Source organism: Rhinolophus sinicus, chromosome 16 (assembly GCF_057876585.1).
Source record: "Rhinolophus sinicus isolate RSI-liver-muscle chromosome 16, RSI-T2T, whole genome shotgun sequence".
Lineage (NCBI taxonomy): Eukaryota > Metazoa > Chordata > Mammalia > Chiroptera > Rhinolophidae > Rhinolophus > Rhinolophus sinicus.
This window is the reverse complement of record NC_142516.1, coordinates 187,478,923-187,496,914: the sequence shown is the minus strand read 5'-3', so window position 1 is coordinate 187,496,914 and position 17,992 is coordinate 187,478,923. Positions and strand designations below refer to the sequence as shown.

Genomic DNA, 17,992 nt, shown 5'->3' with positions numbered 1-17,992 from the left:
TTTCACGCCTCTCTATATAAACTCCTTTAGTCTACTACTCGAGTACCAGGACACTCACTTAAAAAAAAAAAAATCTTTCAAAACTTTGACATATTTGAAAAGTCCAGGCCAAATGTCTTGTAGACTGTGTCAGTTTGTATTTATTGAATTGTTTCCTCATGATTAGATTCAGGATAAACTTTCAAGTAAGAAAAGTAGGTGATGGTGTACTCCTGCAGGGAGGCACGGTGTCGTTTTGCCCCATTATCCACGATGCCAAGTTTGATCACTTGGTGAAGGTGTGGTCTGGCAGATCTCTCCACAAAGATACCTCTCCCGCCCCGCAACAGATAGTATATGTGGTGATAGGCTGAGACCAGGTGAGTATTTTCACCCAGTGGGAGTAGCACACACTGATAAACACTGATCACATTGGTTAGAAGGTAATTTTCTATCATTGCTTCTTTGTTTATTAGCAGTCATTCTTGTCTAAAGAAGAGTACCCTCCCCCTTTTTCTCCTTTTCTCTTTTTTTCTTGTCTCCTCCTCCTCCTCCTAGATTCTTTTTAATTCACTGATTTTAATCAAATACCATTATTATTATTATGGGTGCTCAAATTGCCCATATTTGGACCGTGGAATCACCCTCCTTTCTCCTCACATATATCCTATCAATCTTTGAGTACTTCCTTGCTTTCTGACACAAGACCTACTAGCTCTCATTGCATTTTCTCTGCCTTAGCTGGAGAAATCATAGTTCCTTTTAGTAGAAAATGGCACTTAGAAAATTAGATCTGAGTACTTGGTGTGCTCATTGCTTCTGGGATAGAATTTCTTCTACGTCCTTTCAGTGGACAAAAGATATTCATATAGACATGGAGACAAAACAGTAAACAGCATACCCTTCACCCAGTACTGTTTTAAGTCATGAGTTCATACTGGTACCTCCAAGTCAAAATCCAGCACCACACGGTTCATTCTAATCTTCCCCTTTCCATAGCTTCCTTCTCCCATAGTGAGAACCCTGGTGCATGTCAGCACCAATAGATTTACTCATTTATTCTATCCTACAACAGCCACAAAAGAGTTGAGACTTACACACCAGGACTACCACCAGCAACAAACCTTCTAAGTTGAAGATTTCTTTGCAGTTCTTGTTATCTTCATATGAGAGAGAGGAAGAAACTTTCTTCTACCCTCAACAATGTTTTAGCTGGTCTAATCAAATAGATATGAGACAGATTAGCAAGAGAAAATGACCAAATTTAATTACATACATATGGATGGGAACGCCACATACATGAGAGAGTAAGGGACCCTATATACATGAGAGGTTCAAAAATAGAAAGGGAACATGAGATAGATATGGCATTCTGAGCTAAGGATGAGGTAAGGTATCTTGGGCTTCAGAGGGGAAGACGGCCATTGCAGGACACAAGAAGAGGAGGTGTTCAGTAATTAGAAGTTTGCCCCGCCCTACAGATAGGTCAAAAGAGGTCATCTCCCATACTGTCTTATTATGGTCAAGGTCCCTAATTCAAGCTCTTCTGGGTAAATGTACAGGGGTGAGGGACACAGAAGTTTCTCTTGAGCCTTCAGGGTCTTGGTTGCCTTTAGCTCTAAATAATCCACATAGTACAGAGACACATCTTGGGGTGACTTGTTCTGAACCCCTACAGATGCATCCTTCCAAATGATGTACTGTTAGTGTTCAAGTTACTTAATTTTCTTTTTCAATGTGGTTATTAATTTGATATATCATGAGATTAGTTTTCATTTGCATCAGTTTTAGAGTTGCCTTTTTCCTCCTTTTTATTCAATTTCATTTTTTGACTGAATAAAGCATTCACATGGTTCAAAATAAAATCTTACAAACGCTATAGTCCGAAGACTGCCATTCCCTTTCCTGCACTCTGTTTCCATTCACCTCTTATCAGTAACCATTTTCATTTGTTTCTAGTTTGTTCGTCCATCCTCCCCAAATTAAGAATACATACCTACATATTCATTAGTTATCTACAGCTGTATAACTAAGCTCTGCAGCTTAGAACAAACATGTCTTACCCCAGAGTTGCTGTGGATCAGATCTCCAGAGGGGCATCGGAGGTGAGTACCTCGGGTTCCAGGTCTCTCACAGGAATGCAGTGCAATCACTTGAGTCTGCAGTCATCTCAAGGCTTAACTGGGACAGGACCTGCCTCCCAGCTCCCTCAGCCTGGCTGTTGGCAGGCCTCAGGAGCTCCTCTTTCAAGTTCACTCATGGGCTGTGGGCTGACCTCAGGTCCTCTGGCTGTCAGCCAACGTATTAGTTTCCTGGGCTGCCATAACAAATCATCACAAACCGGGTGGCTTTAAAAACAGGAGTTCATTCTCTCACAGTTCTGAAGACGAGACAGCCCAACCTCAGGATGTGTGCAGGGCCATGTTCTTTCTGAAGGGAGGATCCTTCCCTGTGTTTCTCGTGGCTTTGAGCGAGGGCTGGCTACCCTTGGTGGTCTTGGGTAACCTCAATTTCTGCATCTGCCTTCACATGGCATTCTTCCCTCTGTGTGTCTGTCTCTGCGTCCAAATTTCCTTCTTATAAGGACACTGGTATTGGATTAGGGCCCACCCTAATCCAGTCTGACCTCGGCTTAACTTGATTCCATCAGCACTGACTATTTCCAGAAAAGGTCACACTCAGGTGGGTTAGGACTTCAACATATCTTTTTGGGAGTCACAGTTTAACCCTCAACAGCTGGAAATACCAGTTTCCTGTGGCCTCTCCATAAAACTCCTAATAATATGGCCGCCTGCTTTACCCTAGAAAGAGAGAAAACAGAGAGAGATAGCAAGATTCCAAGATGGAAGCCACAGTCTTTTCGTAACCTAATTTACTGGTGACATCCCACTACTTCTGCTATATTTTGTTTGCTAGAAACAAGTCAGTAAGTCCAGCCCACACTCAGGGGGAAAAATGACACAAGGGCGTGAAAAACAAGAGGTAAGGTTCACTGGAGGCATCTTAGAAGCTGTCTGCCACATATATATTTTTTTCTTACCGCTCCTTTCTTACATGAAAGGCAGCACATTTTCTCCCACCTTGCTTTCTTCACGTAACAATATATAACGTATCCTGGAAATCACTGCAAAGCAGTTCACAGAGTCCCTTCTCACCCTTTCTTACTGCAGCATAGTTCTCCCTCGTGTGGACGCATCCGGGGTAGTTATTCAGCTTCCCATGGTGTGATGAGCAGACTTCTAAGACGCGTGTAAGATGGTCGGCCTCTGGTGCACACCCGCCTTCGCCCCGTTATTCAGTCAGACACTAATCTACAGACACTGTGAAAGGATTTTGCATATGTGTTAAAGTCCCAAATCAGTTGGCCCTATGGAAGGGAGATTGTCCAGCGGGCCTGATCTAATCTTACGAGCCCTTTAAAAGCAGAGCGCTTTCTCTAGCTGGTCTCAGACCAGAAGTCAGAGCTTCAAATCACAAGAAGGATTGGACTCACTGGCTCGAAGATGGAGAACTGCATGGCAAAGCATGTAGGTGGTCGCTAGGAGCTGAGAGTGGACCTCGGTGACACCCACTAAGGAAAAGCAACCTTATACTTAGTCCAGCTACCACAAGAAACTAAATTCTGCCAACAGTAAGGATGAGTGTGGAAGCACATGCATCCTCGTTAGTTCTCTAGATGAGAACTAAGCCTGGCCAACACCGTGTTTCAGCCTTGTGATATCCTGAGCGGAGAACCTGGACACACCATGCAGACTTCTGATCGACCAATTTGTGAGCTCATAAACGGGTATTGCTTTAAGCTTGTGGTAATGTATTATGCAGCAATAGAAGACTAGTACATGTGACATATAGATTGTTTGCAATATTTTGCTATGACAAATAATGATATAATGAATAAACGTTTGCATATATTGTTTTTATTGGAGCAGGTGTAGCTTCAGGGTAAATTACAGGAAGTGGGACTGCCGAGTCAAAGAGTAAACGCATTATGTTTGAAACCCGCATCTGTTGATGCAAAATGATTATCTAGGAATCTTTATATGCAATGATTTATTCAAGCCCAAGAGGCGCTATTTCCATGTCACACATGAGGGAACTGAGGACCCAGGAGCTAACTGGTCGGTGCCAGCACCAGGCCCGGGGCCATCTCACTCCCCTTCCCTTCTCCCGTTTCTCCAGTGCAGGCCTCACGCTAGGCTTAAACAATCCCTCTTCTACTCTCCAACTTGAACACTAAGCGAGTCCCTGGAGTTTTGTCCACACACTGTTTTGAAATCAATACAGTTTGGACCCATTGGAGGTATCACTTGAATCCTGTCATAGATACAAGTCCAGTCCCCAGCCTGTGGGAAAAGTCGTGGCAATGCTTTCCTTTCTAGGGCGGGGAAAGAAGTATGTGGCTTTTCCTAGCCCCATTCTCATCTCACCAAGTCCCTTCCAGACTCTTGACTATGTGGCATGTGCATACAAAGGCACTGGATTTGCCCCTTTTCTGTGGGTCCTTTCAACTCCTGAACTCCACTGTTACCCTGTGTGCCTCCAGCCTCTGCTAATATACACATAATGCTCAGCAATACACACATAATAGCTAGTGATTTATATTTAGTACTTAGCAATATACAGTTTCCAACCTTGTAAGTAGGAAGATTCCTTTGTCATGCAAACTACACTCCGTTTAAGAATGTTGGAGTCCCTGTAAAATAGATGATAGTACTTTCAGCATCCATCAAGAAAATGCACCCTGAACTGGAGGACCCTCTGAATAACCTCAGGGCCTTCCTGGGGTCTTGATCCACAGGTTGGAAATCGCTCCTCTAGGGAATAACTTGGTTACATCATCAGAACCAGTTTAGAAACAAGGAGAATAACAAAAAAGAAGTGGCAAGCCTAGAAACACATCTATTAACTACTCAATGCCAGTCCCTGGGGACACACCCAACTTTTCATCTACTCCTTGCCTTCAACTATCCCCTATTCCAGCTCTTTGTGTGTGTTTCTACCTGACGAAGATAAACACAACCAGATGACAATGTGGAGATGAAGACCCAGGTCCTACTCAGTTCTGGCCACAAGGTTGTAGCTCTCTGTCCTTCGTTTGTTCACGTCTGTAAGTCCTTTCTTGCAAAATGGGAACAATGTTTACCCAACAGAATGTCACATGAGGTGACGTGTATAAAATGACGCTTGGTAAAATGTAAGTGCTGTAGAAATAACATCCAAACGCATCGGGCCACATCACCAACTTAAAATCCTTCCTGGACTCCGCAGTGCTTTAGCATTAGGACAACCTCTTAGCCTGGAATACAAGCCCCTCACCGTGGGGTCTCCAGCCACAAGAAACCCTGTGTTCTCACATCCGGCCATTGAGGCACTTCTCAAGTGCTGGGCTTTCAGCCCTATTTCCTCTGAGGCCCTTTATTAGCAAGCAGCCTGTGTATGCCACCATTTACAGCAGGACAGTCCTCAAAATCACCAGGCGGCACTACAGTCTACAAGCTGGACCACGCCAGGCCCCACGAAGAGCTGGGCAAGAACCACTGCTCCCCTCTTCTTGGTTTTCATCATCTTGGAATTTGCACTATATAGTAATGAGGAAGACCGAATGCCTTAGAATCAGCTAGAATTTCATAAATGTGTGTTCCACTACACTGACCTACAGGAATGATGCTGACACACTGCAATCTGACCCTACATCTTATCTGGACAGCGTCTCTTGGATTTTTCTGGATGCTTGGGTCATGTAGAATGAAGGGCCTGAATCAGACCACGTTTCAGGGCAGCCTTCAGTGGTTGGTGTGGGGAGGAGGTTGCATCTCAGACATCTGGTCGCCTTCCCCTCCCCAGGGCAAAGTAATGAATGAGCCATGGCTGCTCCTAACAAGAACACCTGCATGGGCCAGTGTTCCCGGCTGGTACACTGGGGATGAGCCAGGGTGAAAATAGTGCAGGGAACTCCACGTGAATTCCGGGGAGCTGTACTGGAAATCTCATTTGTTTAACTTTATGTTACTCTCTGCATTTACTTCCTTTTGATTATGCTTTTAATTTTATACCTAAGAATTGGCAACCTGTGGTCTACGGCCAAATCCAGCTAGTTCCCTGTTTTGTGTGGCCCTAGAACCAATAACAGTTTTTATACTTTTTAACAGTTACATTTGAAGTGGTTATGTAAGTTCCTAGAGAATATCCTTGATTTTGCCTCTTGGACTGCAAAGAGTAAAATGATTACAGCCTGGTCCTTTGCAAAGGAAGTTTGTTGATCCCTGCTCTGTCTTGAGCAGAATTCACGTTTAAATATTCCAGTCTGGTCACAGCTGTGTTTCAGCTACCGTGTCTCTAATCTGTTGGGGATCATTTGGCAGAGGGGAAATAGCACAGCCCCAACAGCCAGTGGTGGCAGAAACAACTATCACGAGTCCCTCACAGAGACTTCCGGGCAGCCTGGTGACAGACCTGTACCACAATTCTCTAGGTACAATCAATGCAGCTTATACACGCAACCAACTTCTCTTGCACCTTCGCATTAAAATCACAAGTATAAAATCAGGGGGTGGGGGCAGGTGGAAGAAGGGGAGGGAAAAAAATAAGTATAAAAAAAATTGCACAAGTATAAAATCAATTTCAAATTGAAATCACAAGGTAATCTGTCAGATTCTCTAAAGAGTATAACTTGTTTTTATTACAGAGACTTCACATAAATAGCAAACACACACAGATTGTCTTACGCTTTAAGGTTAATGCTAAAAATATTAGTCCTATGGGTTTGATTTAGCTCATCATTTCTATATTTAATTCAAAACCTTTTCGGTGTTATATAATCACATGATAATGTACCCAATTAATAACAGATTTATCTATCACATCAGCTGAGTAATTGGATAATGAAAAAAATCAGGGAAATTGATGAGATTGTTTATCTTGAAGAGATATGAGACTGGGACCCAACCTGGGAGCCACAGTCCAGTTATGTGTCCCGTTTTATGGCAGAGTTAGGTCTGGTATGTAGCAGGGACCTCGAAGTCTAAACCTTTCATTTAGAATGTATTTTCTCTACCTTTACCTCTGGTCATTTTGTCCCCACAAATCTAATTTGTTTGTGTCCTGTTTTAACTTTTATAACCTGAATTAGGTTGAAAGAGAAAAGCAAGTCACATTTAAAAGACTGAGAGTAATAATAACTTCCAACTTCTCAATAGCAATTCTGGAAGCTAGAAAACAATGGAGCAATGCCTTAAATTTAAGGGAAAGTTATTGTCAAACTATAATACCATGTCTAACCAAGAGAATAAAAAAGTTATAGACATACAAAGTCTTAAAGAATTGCCTCTCATGCAAGTGTCTTCAGAAAAGCTAACGGAGGACATACTAAGGAATAGACTTTAAAATGAAGACATGGGGTCCAGGAAATAGGAAAGCCAACACGGGATGGTGGGGAAAGGACTTCCCAAAATGACAGTAAATTTCAGGACAACAGCAACCAGCCTAGATTGGATGCAACAGGAGTACACAGACATCCTACAAATACGTCGCCAAGAAAAATATAAAACTGGTAAATGACCTGATGTTTATGAAAGTGCCGGTAGGAGGCTTTATCCTGCTAATAGACAGTTTGGGGGTGAGTTAGAAATAGGTACCCAGAAAAGCAAGCCAAAAATAGTTTTCTAAATGAAAACCATTTTAATTCCAGGGAAAACCAGAGGTTAAATAAAAAAGGAAATACAGTATACTGTATGGCTCAGCTGTAAATAACATTTACAAAGTCAGAGTAATGAAAACACTGCATATTGATTTAACCCAAAACTGCGATGTAATTGTACTTAGAGGATAGTAAAGAACGCTGTGTGTCCACGTGCATATATGTGTGTGAGTGTGTGTGGTGGTGAGTCTGGGTAGGCATAAAAAGGAAATCTCCATCTTCAGTAGAAGGAAATCTATAGATACTAAAAGAGAAAAATGAAGAAATAGCAGATAAAACAGCTATTTAGACATTCAGGAAGTAAATACCAGAGGAAACATGAAATCGTTGAAAGTGGTTGCCTCTGAGAATGAGGGGTCAGTAATAGGAAAGAATAAGGTAGAAAACATATTATTTTATGATAAACCCTGCAGAACAATTTGACTTTTAAAACCATGAACATGTATAACTGATTGAAAACTTAAACTTTTTTTAAAGAAAGAAAGAAAGATACTCCTAGTGCTCGTGCATCATCACCGTCAGTCTCCTTCTCGCTACCAGATCTCTAAATGTTAGAATGCTCAGGGCTCTATCCTGAGTCCCTTCTCTTCTCCAACCATACCTTCTCCCTAATCGTCTCACCTAGTTCCATGATCCTAAATACACACTTGCTCTCTACTGCCTCTGGCAATAATCCATTGGCAAGAAGTAGTCAGTTGTAAAGCCCCACTTACATACAAGGATGCTGTGAAATGTAGTTTAACTGTGTATGTAGGGAGAGGAAACAAACTTTGGTGAACATCTGGCCAATCTCTGTCCAACTTTAGTGGAATGCATTTCTGTGAGGATGGGTATATGACAGTAACTGTTTCCCATGTCCACTCCTGCATCCCTCGTCCACCTGCGCAGAGCAGAGTGGTCTGGATCAAGTCTCCCTGCTGCCGAAAAGCCTGTCATCGCTTTCCACTGTACTTGGCGTAAACCCCAATCCTTAACCCAGCGTAGGACGCCTGTACGGTCTGGGTTCCTCATATGTGCCCAGCTCTTCTTTACTTCATACGTAAGTCCTGCACAGGTTGGAACCTCTGCTTAGAATACTACCTATCCTGCTCCCTCTTTTCACAACCTGACATTTACTCATCATTTTAGTCTCAGGTCACATGTTGCTTCATCCACGAGGCCACTGTGGTCAGCAAAACAGTGGCCCCCAAAGAAGTCTGTGTCCTAATCCTTGGAATCTATGAAAATGTTAGGTTACATGGCAAATGGGAATTAAGATTGCAGGTGAAATTAAGGTTGCTCATCAGCTGACCTTTGGGGGGGGGGGGATTATCTTAGAATATCCAGTGGGCCCAATGTAATCACAAGGGTCCTTATTCGTGGAAGAGGGAGGCCAAAAGGTCAGAGAAGATGACTACAGAGACAGGTTGAAGTGATTTGGTGTGAGAAGAACTCAACCCACCATTGTTGGCTTTGGAGGTGGAAGGGGCCACTGGCCAAGGAATGTGGGTGCCTCTAGAAGCCGGAAACGTCAAGGAAAAAGGAATCTCTTCTAGAGCCACAAGAAAGAAACACTGCCCCGTAGAAGCCTTACTTTGGCAGAGTCCCATTCAGACTTTTGACTTCTAGAACAATAAGACATGAAATGGGTACTGTTTTATGCCAGGGAAAACCTGGCAGTTTATAGCAGCAGCAGCAGGACACGAATCCACCCTCCCTGACTCAGCTGTGTCCTACCCACCCCACCTCCCTGCCATGTTAACTGGGTGTGTATCTAAGTTCCTGTCACAGCAAGCCCTGTGTCCTCCCCTTGCAGGCCCACATGTCAGGCAGGCCCATGCCCGGACTTTCTGAGGCATGCTCCTGGAGCCTGAACTTCACGTCTCCCCAAAAACACTCAGAATGGGTTGAATTCTTTTCCCCTCCAGTTATCTGGCACCTGGTGAGTTGACAGGCAGAATGGGCAGGCAGGAGGGTGAACAAAAAAGTCCAAACCTCTCCATGAAAATGACGGAAAGGGCTCCTCGTGCCTGGCTCTCTTCTCCCTTCATGAAGGTTCAGCATGAGAATCTCACACCCTACGCCATGAGAGCTTAAAAGTTACTTATCTTCTTTATAATCCTGAGTTTCCTTAAAATTCAAGTCATGATCATACTTTTTCAGAGGGTTTTGTAAGAATTAAAGGAAATCAATGAAAGAATGAGCACAGTGCCCTCCGTATAAAAACTACTACTAGCGCCGTTCTTAGTGTGGCCGTCATCACAACCAGCATTATCCCAAGCGTCTCTTCGTGTTACATACAAAAGGCCACTACATTTAGGTAAAAACCAGTATTGCTAAAGAGTTACACGTCTAAATAAAGCCTTTATTATGTCTTAGTGGTTTTTTTCCCAAGGTTTATACTCAACACTTTCAATGAACTTTTAGTGAGTAATACAGTTTCCAAAATACAATAGGAACAGAAACCAAGATGGCTACTTATTTGCCATTATGGCTACTTAGACATAGCTATCTCTATGGGACACTAAGAAAACTAACCAATTCAACATGATAAAAAAAAAAAAAATCATTCTGAGCCTTAATTGTAATTGTCTGCATTTTTTTTTTTTTTTTTTGTCAATCATTTGACTGAATACTTTACTCTCTAATTTTCTGGGTTGCCCTCATATAGACACTGCCTAAGAAAACCATCAGACTTAAGTATCACGGAAGCAAAATAAAAAAGGCAAACTGTAATCTCCAACAGATAGAACAAAAGGCTTTTTCCATGAAACAGAACTTGGGGAACGGGAAGAGATCTGGGATGGCCTAATACTGAGAGGCACGAGTGTAAAAGGAACTCAACAGGTGGCTTCCATGCGATAGTTTTAGCCAAAGATTCCGCAGCAGGCATCTCGGGAGTATAAGGGAGGTGAAGGCCCTGGCCTGTGGCTGTGGGGATGCCTTAGAATGTTCCAGGACATTCACAAAGTGCCTGGGCACAGCAAAGCCAGGGCTGACCCTTTTTTTTACCACTGGGAAATTGGAAAGTTGTGTGACCTGACGAGGGCCGAGTTCTCGGTTCTTGGAACTTGCCCTACATGCAGACTGTCACGCCCAATTTTTGCCTCTGCTAAGAGTGTGCATGAGCTTAGCACAGGGACTCAGAACACACCGCGGGCGTTACCATCCTGGTGATATTTGAAGGGGAGGGGCAGGGCAGCAGGCCAGGCCTGAGGCTGATAATGTTCAAAGCTGAGCAGTTCTGATGGGACCGTAGCCGTTTAGGTCCATGACTTTCAAACTTGTTAAACTGTAACCCACATTAAGAAACATATTTTGCATCGTGACCCAGCGCGCGCACACACACACACACACACACAGGCCAGCATTTCAGGAAAGAATATTTATTATGACTACAGTGGACTCTTTATTCCATCCTATAGTGTTCCAAACCCTCAGTTTGAAAAATACCGGTTATGAAATTCCAATCCCGTTATGCTCTTTCTGAGCCATTCTGTCATTTGAGGGGCCTAAACAGCCCTCTTTTTTATCTCTAGAGTTAGAGAAGGCGAGTGGAAAAGGGAAAGGCAGCCACTGCTTGACTGGGCGATACTCGCAGTCTCTTCTTATGAGGTGGCAATACCTGCCTTCCAGGGACTGGGTGACAATCTGAGGAGCTGATTCTGTGGCAGCGCCACGGAAGAGTAAAGCGCTGTGCAAATAAAAGTTATTGGAAAGGTTGAGTAGTGGCTGGCCTTGACCTAGGAAATTCCTCTCCCGGCAGGGGTGAATCAAAGAGAGATTCTTTTTTTCCTGTCAGACCAAAGCCAGCTGTGGCCTTGTACCTGCCTCAGTTTGGTCATCATTTGTCGTTTTTCTGTGAATTTAACTGCTGTCTAAGCCGCCATAAAATGGTTAAACAATAAATCTTCAGCAAACAAACAGTTTCTTGTTGAACTTCTGCAGCTGAGGGAGGTTTGGAAGTTGGGAGAGCCGGGGAAGTGTGAGGGTTGTCTGGTAGCCTTTAGTCAGTAAGACTTCTTCTTACGTCAAGTCGATAAAGAAGTTTAGGTCCGTAAACCTACAGCTTCTGGTGATTCTGGAAGCAGCGACAACCAAGGAACAGATCTTCCCCAGGATCGTGACTACTTACTCAAAAACATGTCATCTGGGTCTAGAAAGAGGTGATGGGTGCACAGCATTGTGAATGCACTAAATGCCACTAAATACACTTTTAAAACGGTTAAGTCTTATGGGAATTTCAATGTTTTTTAAACAGGAAGAAAACATGTAGGAAAACATACCACCAGAGCAATGAAAATGTAATGGGGCTTTTTTGTTGTTTCATTTGTTCTATGTGTGTTTCATTTATTGTGTATTTGCTTCATATATGTTCCTGTGTGTTTTTTCTGGCACTCTACTCAAAGCAGAAAATGTTTAGGGCCTAACTGAGCAAATGAAGATAGAAGGGCACATAACTCTTTATAAATAGTAAAACGGGGGAGGGGGGTGGTAGATGAGCGTAAAGGGGATCCAATATATGGTGATGGAAGGAGAACTGACTCTGGGTGGTAAACACACAACATGATATATAGCTGATGTAATTCAGAATTGTAAACATGAAATCTATGTAACTTTACTAACAATTGTCACCCCAATAAACTTTAATTAAAAAAAAAAAGTCAAACAGCTGCAATCTAAAAAAAAATTAAAGTGGCCAGGCTGACCAGGCTCAGCAGATAGCCTGGAACGGGACCTCCAGGACTACGCATTGTTTCATTACTGCCTCTGTAACGTCACAGGGAGCCTACGTCCTCACAATCCCCATCTGAGGTGACCAAGAGTGGCCATACACGACCCAGCACCCGGTCACACAAATGGACCAAGGGAGCCCTTGCTGGGCCACCCAGAGGCCTGGGGTGGCCGTGTGCGAGCATCCAGCCCATAGGGGCACTTCTGGTGGACCTGGAGGCTGTGCCACAGATGGGACATGTTTCTCAGGATGTTCGATAGAAGACATACGGAGATAGTCTGCTGCTGAAGGCAGGAGCAGTAGCTTCAGAGGCCGGATATCTCAGTCACCATGACGGCTGAGCCCCAAAACAGGGGTCCATAAGTGCCCGGTTCTGAAGGGTTGCGGATGTGGTATTGCGACCATGTCACCAGAGCTGCTGTTGAAGTAATAGGGTGACGGCCTTATCTGGACCATCCAGCAAGGCCTGACCCTGACACAACTTCCCGGCTCCTTGATTTCCCTTTGTAGCCTTACGCTCAGCCCTTGTGCCTGGAAGTAACCTGAGGAGGTGTCTGAGCCTTGAAACCAGGAAGAATCTAATTTACATAGAAGGGCCACAGAAGGAAGCAACCAGAGGATCCGGGCTACTCCTTGCTTCCCTGCCAAGAGGCTGGTGGCTGCGCGCTGATGGTGCTGGGAGGACAGCACGTCCCGCATCGTCCTCTGCTTGGTCAGCCTCCAGTCCAGACGCCGAAAAAGCGAAATCCTTCTTTCCCGTCCTTCTGCAGCTAAGCGTGGCCAAGTGACAAGTTCTGGCCAGCAAGACAAAAATGGAACTCCTGGGGGAGTGTCTGAGGAAGGCTTTCCTTCTGTCTGAAAGGGCCAGGCCCAGGCACGGCCGTCATTGGCACTGCCCCTCCCCCATCCTCCTGCCTTGTTTACAAACATGGTCCCTGGAACTGTGGCACAAAATGACAGCAGGAGGGCAGCCGGTTGACTCAGTGGCTAGAGCGCCGTGCTCCTAACACCAAGGTTGCTGGTTCGGTTCCCACATGGGCCAGTGAGCTGCGCTTCCCACAACTAGATTGGAGACAATGACTTGACTTGGAGCTGATGGGTCCTGAAAAACACACTGTTCCCCAATATTCCCCAATTTAAAAAAAAAAATGACAGGAGGAAACTCCAGTGCTAAAAAGGGCAGGACCAAGACACAAAAAGAGTCATGAAGGACCTTGGTGGCACTGCTGGGCCATCAAACCACCAGCCGCCTCCTACGTCCAGATTCTTGCCCTGTTACAATACTACCACTTGAGCTGGGTATCGTGACTTGCAGTTTTACTGATTACACTGTAAAACTAATAACAAAACGTGTCTTTATAGATTATTTCCTTAAGTAAACTTCAGCAAATCGCACGTCATGTATTCCATAGTAGAGTCCAGTATTTCAACACTTCTTATACAATCTCCGGTTTTAAAAGTCACTTTGGATTTGTTTCAGACAGGCAGACAGGGGACCCAGCCTCGGCAGAGGCCAGGCCAGGTTCTGCGGGGGCACCTGAGAGGGAACGATTTATATCTGAGATACAGAAGAAAAGTCCCTCAACTTCCCATAGAAATTTTATGGGGATCACATCTGTAATGCAGGGTCTCAGCTCCCACTCCCCTCACAAGAATGCAGGATATTTTGAAGCCAAAAAGGAACACCCATGGAGCCATAGATAGGAGAGTCATACCACTATATTCTCGCTGGTGGTTGGGTTGGAGACACAGGAAGCAGGAGCCGCAATCCGCCGTCCGCTTCTCTGCCAACCAACCAACCCCCTAGCGTAGCCACGGCAGTTATATCAGTGGCTAATGGCTAACTGGTAACAGCTGTTGGCCACCCAGCCACAGCTGATGGCCATTCAACAACCGAGCCAGCACCTTTCCACATGAGGCCGAGAGCCTGGAAACTGCTCTCTGGGACTCTGTCCCAACACATCTCTCAAGGGGAAAACAAGGCAGGCAGTTAGACAGGCATTGGGTCTCTGCATTCCTGCATGTCCAACACAACCCACAGAATGCGACCACCCAAAAGACCTCCCCTCTCCACCCAAAATTTCCCCTTTTCATAGTAATTATCTATCCCTATGAGGAAACAAATGGGTACAAAATACCCAACTAGATTAGACCGGTCACTCATCTGCACAGTAAAGGCCACAACAACCTTCATTTCACCTGGGCCTCATTATGCCATCATTATAATATCACGCATATGCCTGGAAGTTCATTAATATCATTATAACAGACTGAATTCTGGGAAGGAACATGTGCAGTCTAAAAACACGAATAGCCTCTTGTCAATCACGGGTGTCAATCAAGTGGTCCCACGAACAGTGACGAACAGCCCATCCTAGAAAAAAAAGAATAAAACCACCAAGTCCACGCCAGCCAGAGCCTTTTGAGCCATGCTTTTGCTCAGGCCGGCTCCTATCCCTTGGGAGTGCACTTTCTCTTCTAACAATGGGCCCTTGAGCCACTGCCTTCTGCTCGGCCTGCTCCTACCTCTATGGAGCGTACTTTTTCTTCTAGTAAACTGCTCTTTCACCACTTTACCTCTGTGTCTCATTCAATTCTTTGCCCCAGACGCCAAGAACCTGGACACCGCGACAAGGGGGGCCCACCCTCCAGCAACGTTGCGGCTAGGATTCCTGATTTTCATCTAGGAGGCCCGGGTTTAACCCACCGTGTGGGAACCTAGCCTGGACACTGCCGGGTTTGACCCTCGGTATGGGAACCAAGCCCAGGCATTGCGCCAAGAAGGGCTCACTCTCTGGTGATACCTCCTCTTACACAGACACTGCCCCCGTGGGCTGCTGTACAGAGTTTCATGCAGTAAATTCTGTACACAATTAAGCACACTTCATCACGGCTTATGTGAAAGGGAGCTATTCTAGAATCAATGCAGCTGTATGTAAAATGATCAGGGGATGATTCCTAGAGAAACACAATGCCACACACGTATTAAATGTCTTCCCAAAGCGTTCAATATATTTATGAGCTAAGGAGCACATACACAGCTAGCCCCGTCGAACACACACTCCACAAATACTGGTTAACTAGCAAATTCCTCTGCAGATCAAGCAGCAGCTGCATTTCAACCCCTTGCTCATGCGGGAACTGATAACAGTGTTGTGTCGGGTTGGTCTCATCATCACTGCCCTGCCCCAGGGGTCAAGGCCGGTCTTTACTTGATGGTCTGGGTCACATGAACATGCGTGTCTCTTAGAGTGGAGAGAAGCCAGACTTTTCTACTAACACCACAGAAGGGCTTTGTGAGAGGCAGGTCTCTGTAGTACCGGGAACCCCAGCCTTCATTTGGATTTTCCATCGACGGGGAAAATTCTGCGCCAGAGCAGCCAAGACCCACATGACACCGTCACCCTTTCACCTCCTCACCTAGAAAAGGGCAACTAGACTTTGGCTGGGGCATATTGATCTATTCAAGGGAACGAATGCCCTCCACACTTTGGTGTTTCTTTCCCAAGTTTTTTTTTTTAAATGTCCTACATAAACAGGATGACCCTTTCCCCAAATATGTTTCTTCTCATCAGAATTCACTGAAAAATCAAAACTAAGGGTGATTTGACGAATTGGTTTGTATGTAGTGCTCACTGTCCTCTTTCCATTTCGGCTATAAAGAAGAAAATCTTGATGGGATGGCCAGAGGGCTTTCTAATTGGGACTATATCACACGCAGCACGATGTAAGTGCATCATTTAGGTAAATTCTAATCAGTAAAGCCAACCTGGAAATTTACAAGAGGAGGCTGAGAATTGTTTTCTGTCCTTCACTTTCTGTGAGAATACCAGGAGCCTGGTCCATGACGAATGTCTCTAAGTTTGCATTTTATTACTTGCTCTCACCTACTAACAACACTTTACCGTAAAATGAGCCATAACAGCTGCCTCTCCAGCAAGGACAGGAGGAAGGTAAATTGTCTAACGGTGGTGTTTCCACAGCCTGCCATGGGAGGGGTGTAATGACAGTCTCCTGTATAGGACAACTGGATTTCCCATTACTAATTTTGTCAGACTGCAGTCTGCAAATGTAACTTCTTTTAAAGATTCAAAGTCACTTAATTCTCTGGTTCAGGAAACTAGAATTGAATTTCCAGCCGCTAGTGTGTATCTGGAATCTTGAGTCTTGTTTCCTTTTGTGTTTAGTAGAGGATGAAACAGAACAGAAGAAAATATGCCCAGAAAAAACAACAACAAAAACAAAAAACTGGTAAAACCTGTGGAGAGTGGTTTTTTTTTAACTATCAGGTAAAAATGGAAACACCCACATTTGACCATAAATTCTATGTGCAGCTATGGAAATAAATACCATGTCCTCATTTTGTTCATAGATGAGTATATTCGTACACTTAATCACTGATCGGGGAAAAAATGCCTTTGCCTTGACAGATTCACGTTCTGAGGGAAGAGAAAAAATAAACAACCCGACAACTACCTCGGAGTCTGAACAGGCTTTCGGAATGCTTCCTGGGGGAGCACACTGAGCTGACCAAGTCTTACAGCACGAGTGAGGTCCTGCAGTGGAAGAGCTCAATGAAGAAGACCGTGCTAGTGGGACTGGGAGTAGAGGCAAGAGAGATGAAGGAGGTGAGAATGCACAGAACGTGACCGGCGCCATGGAGAGGGAAGAGAAGTAGTTCAGGCAAACACCTGGGGTCCTGGCTTGTGTCCTGAAGTGTCTGGTGGTGCCACTCACAGAGCAGAGACTAGAGGCACGGCGGCAGGCTAGAAGGAAAGGTTTGAGATACGCTGGTCTAAGGTGTCAAAGGGGCTTTACGTGCAAGTGTCTAGGATTCAACTATATAGGTCTAGCGCTCAGCAACGAGGTGGGAGCTGGAAGCGAATGTGGAATCACTGAAGTTACACAAGCAGTAGCCCAATCCCTTGCTCTGGCTGAGGGCTCCCTGGGCAGTGAGATGACGGCAGTGAGGAAGGCCCCACCTCAGGAGATGCCAACATGGAGATGTGAGCCAGAGAGCCTGTGGGCAAGGGGGCAGTGCCCCAAGAAGGGACTGGCCAACAAATCACTAAAAGGACAAATGAGGTCAACTTTGGGGTGGGGGCATCTCACCTCTCATTCTGAGGAAGAAGTGAAGGACAAAAAGAGGATAAAGGGACGCTTTGGAGAGGAAGAAGGGGGCAAATTATAGTATCGGAGACACACTGAGGCTGAGATTACCGATGGCAGTTCGTGCCACACACTAGCTCAGGAGTGGAAGAGCACCATGTGCCCACAAAAGATGAGGAAGAGTGGCAGAGGTCCCGGGCCAGCTGTCACTGACAAGCTGGGCCATCTTGCGTGATTGACCATGTTTCAGCTAAGAGGTGAGCCTGGGTGACCCGTAAGTTGCCTTCTTCCTCGAAGATGGACTCCCTTAACACAGACAGCGTCCCAGCCCTATTCTCTACCTACCCTTCTCAGAAGGTCCTACTGAGACCCAGGGAAGCTTATTATACCAGGTACGGTGGTGGGTGGGATGAGGGGAATCGCAGTGGTCTTGTACCCTGCAGAACCCTGTAGGGAGCTGCTGGTTTCCTGGTTAGAAGCCACAGCTCAGCAAG

The 17,992-nt window shown here is 45.0% G+C and overlaps 1 protein-coding gene across 3 annotated transcripts in view; it reads right to left on the bottom strand.

Annotated features, from left to right (window-relative positions):
• SLC25A30 (solute carrier family 25 member 30) overlaps positions 1–17,992 on the bottom strand; it is a 61,360-nt gene that overhangs the window by 23,563 nt on the left and 19,805 nt on the right. Inside the window, exons 3-4 of one of the 3 annotated variants that reach the window (XM_088793030.1) lie at positions 3,135–3,299; positions 2,043–2,780 (exon numbers count right to left, since the gene is read on the bottom strand). The exons of 1 other annotated variant lie outside the window; for it this stretch is intronic. The gene's annotated coding sequence lies outside the window, so the exon portion shown is untranslated. The remainder of the gene's footprint in view (positions 1–2,042; positions 2,781–3,134; positions 3,300–17,992) is intronic. One more of the 3 variants, XM_088793032.1, reaches the window with a different exon arrangement.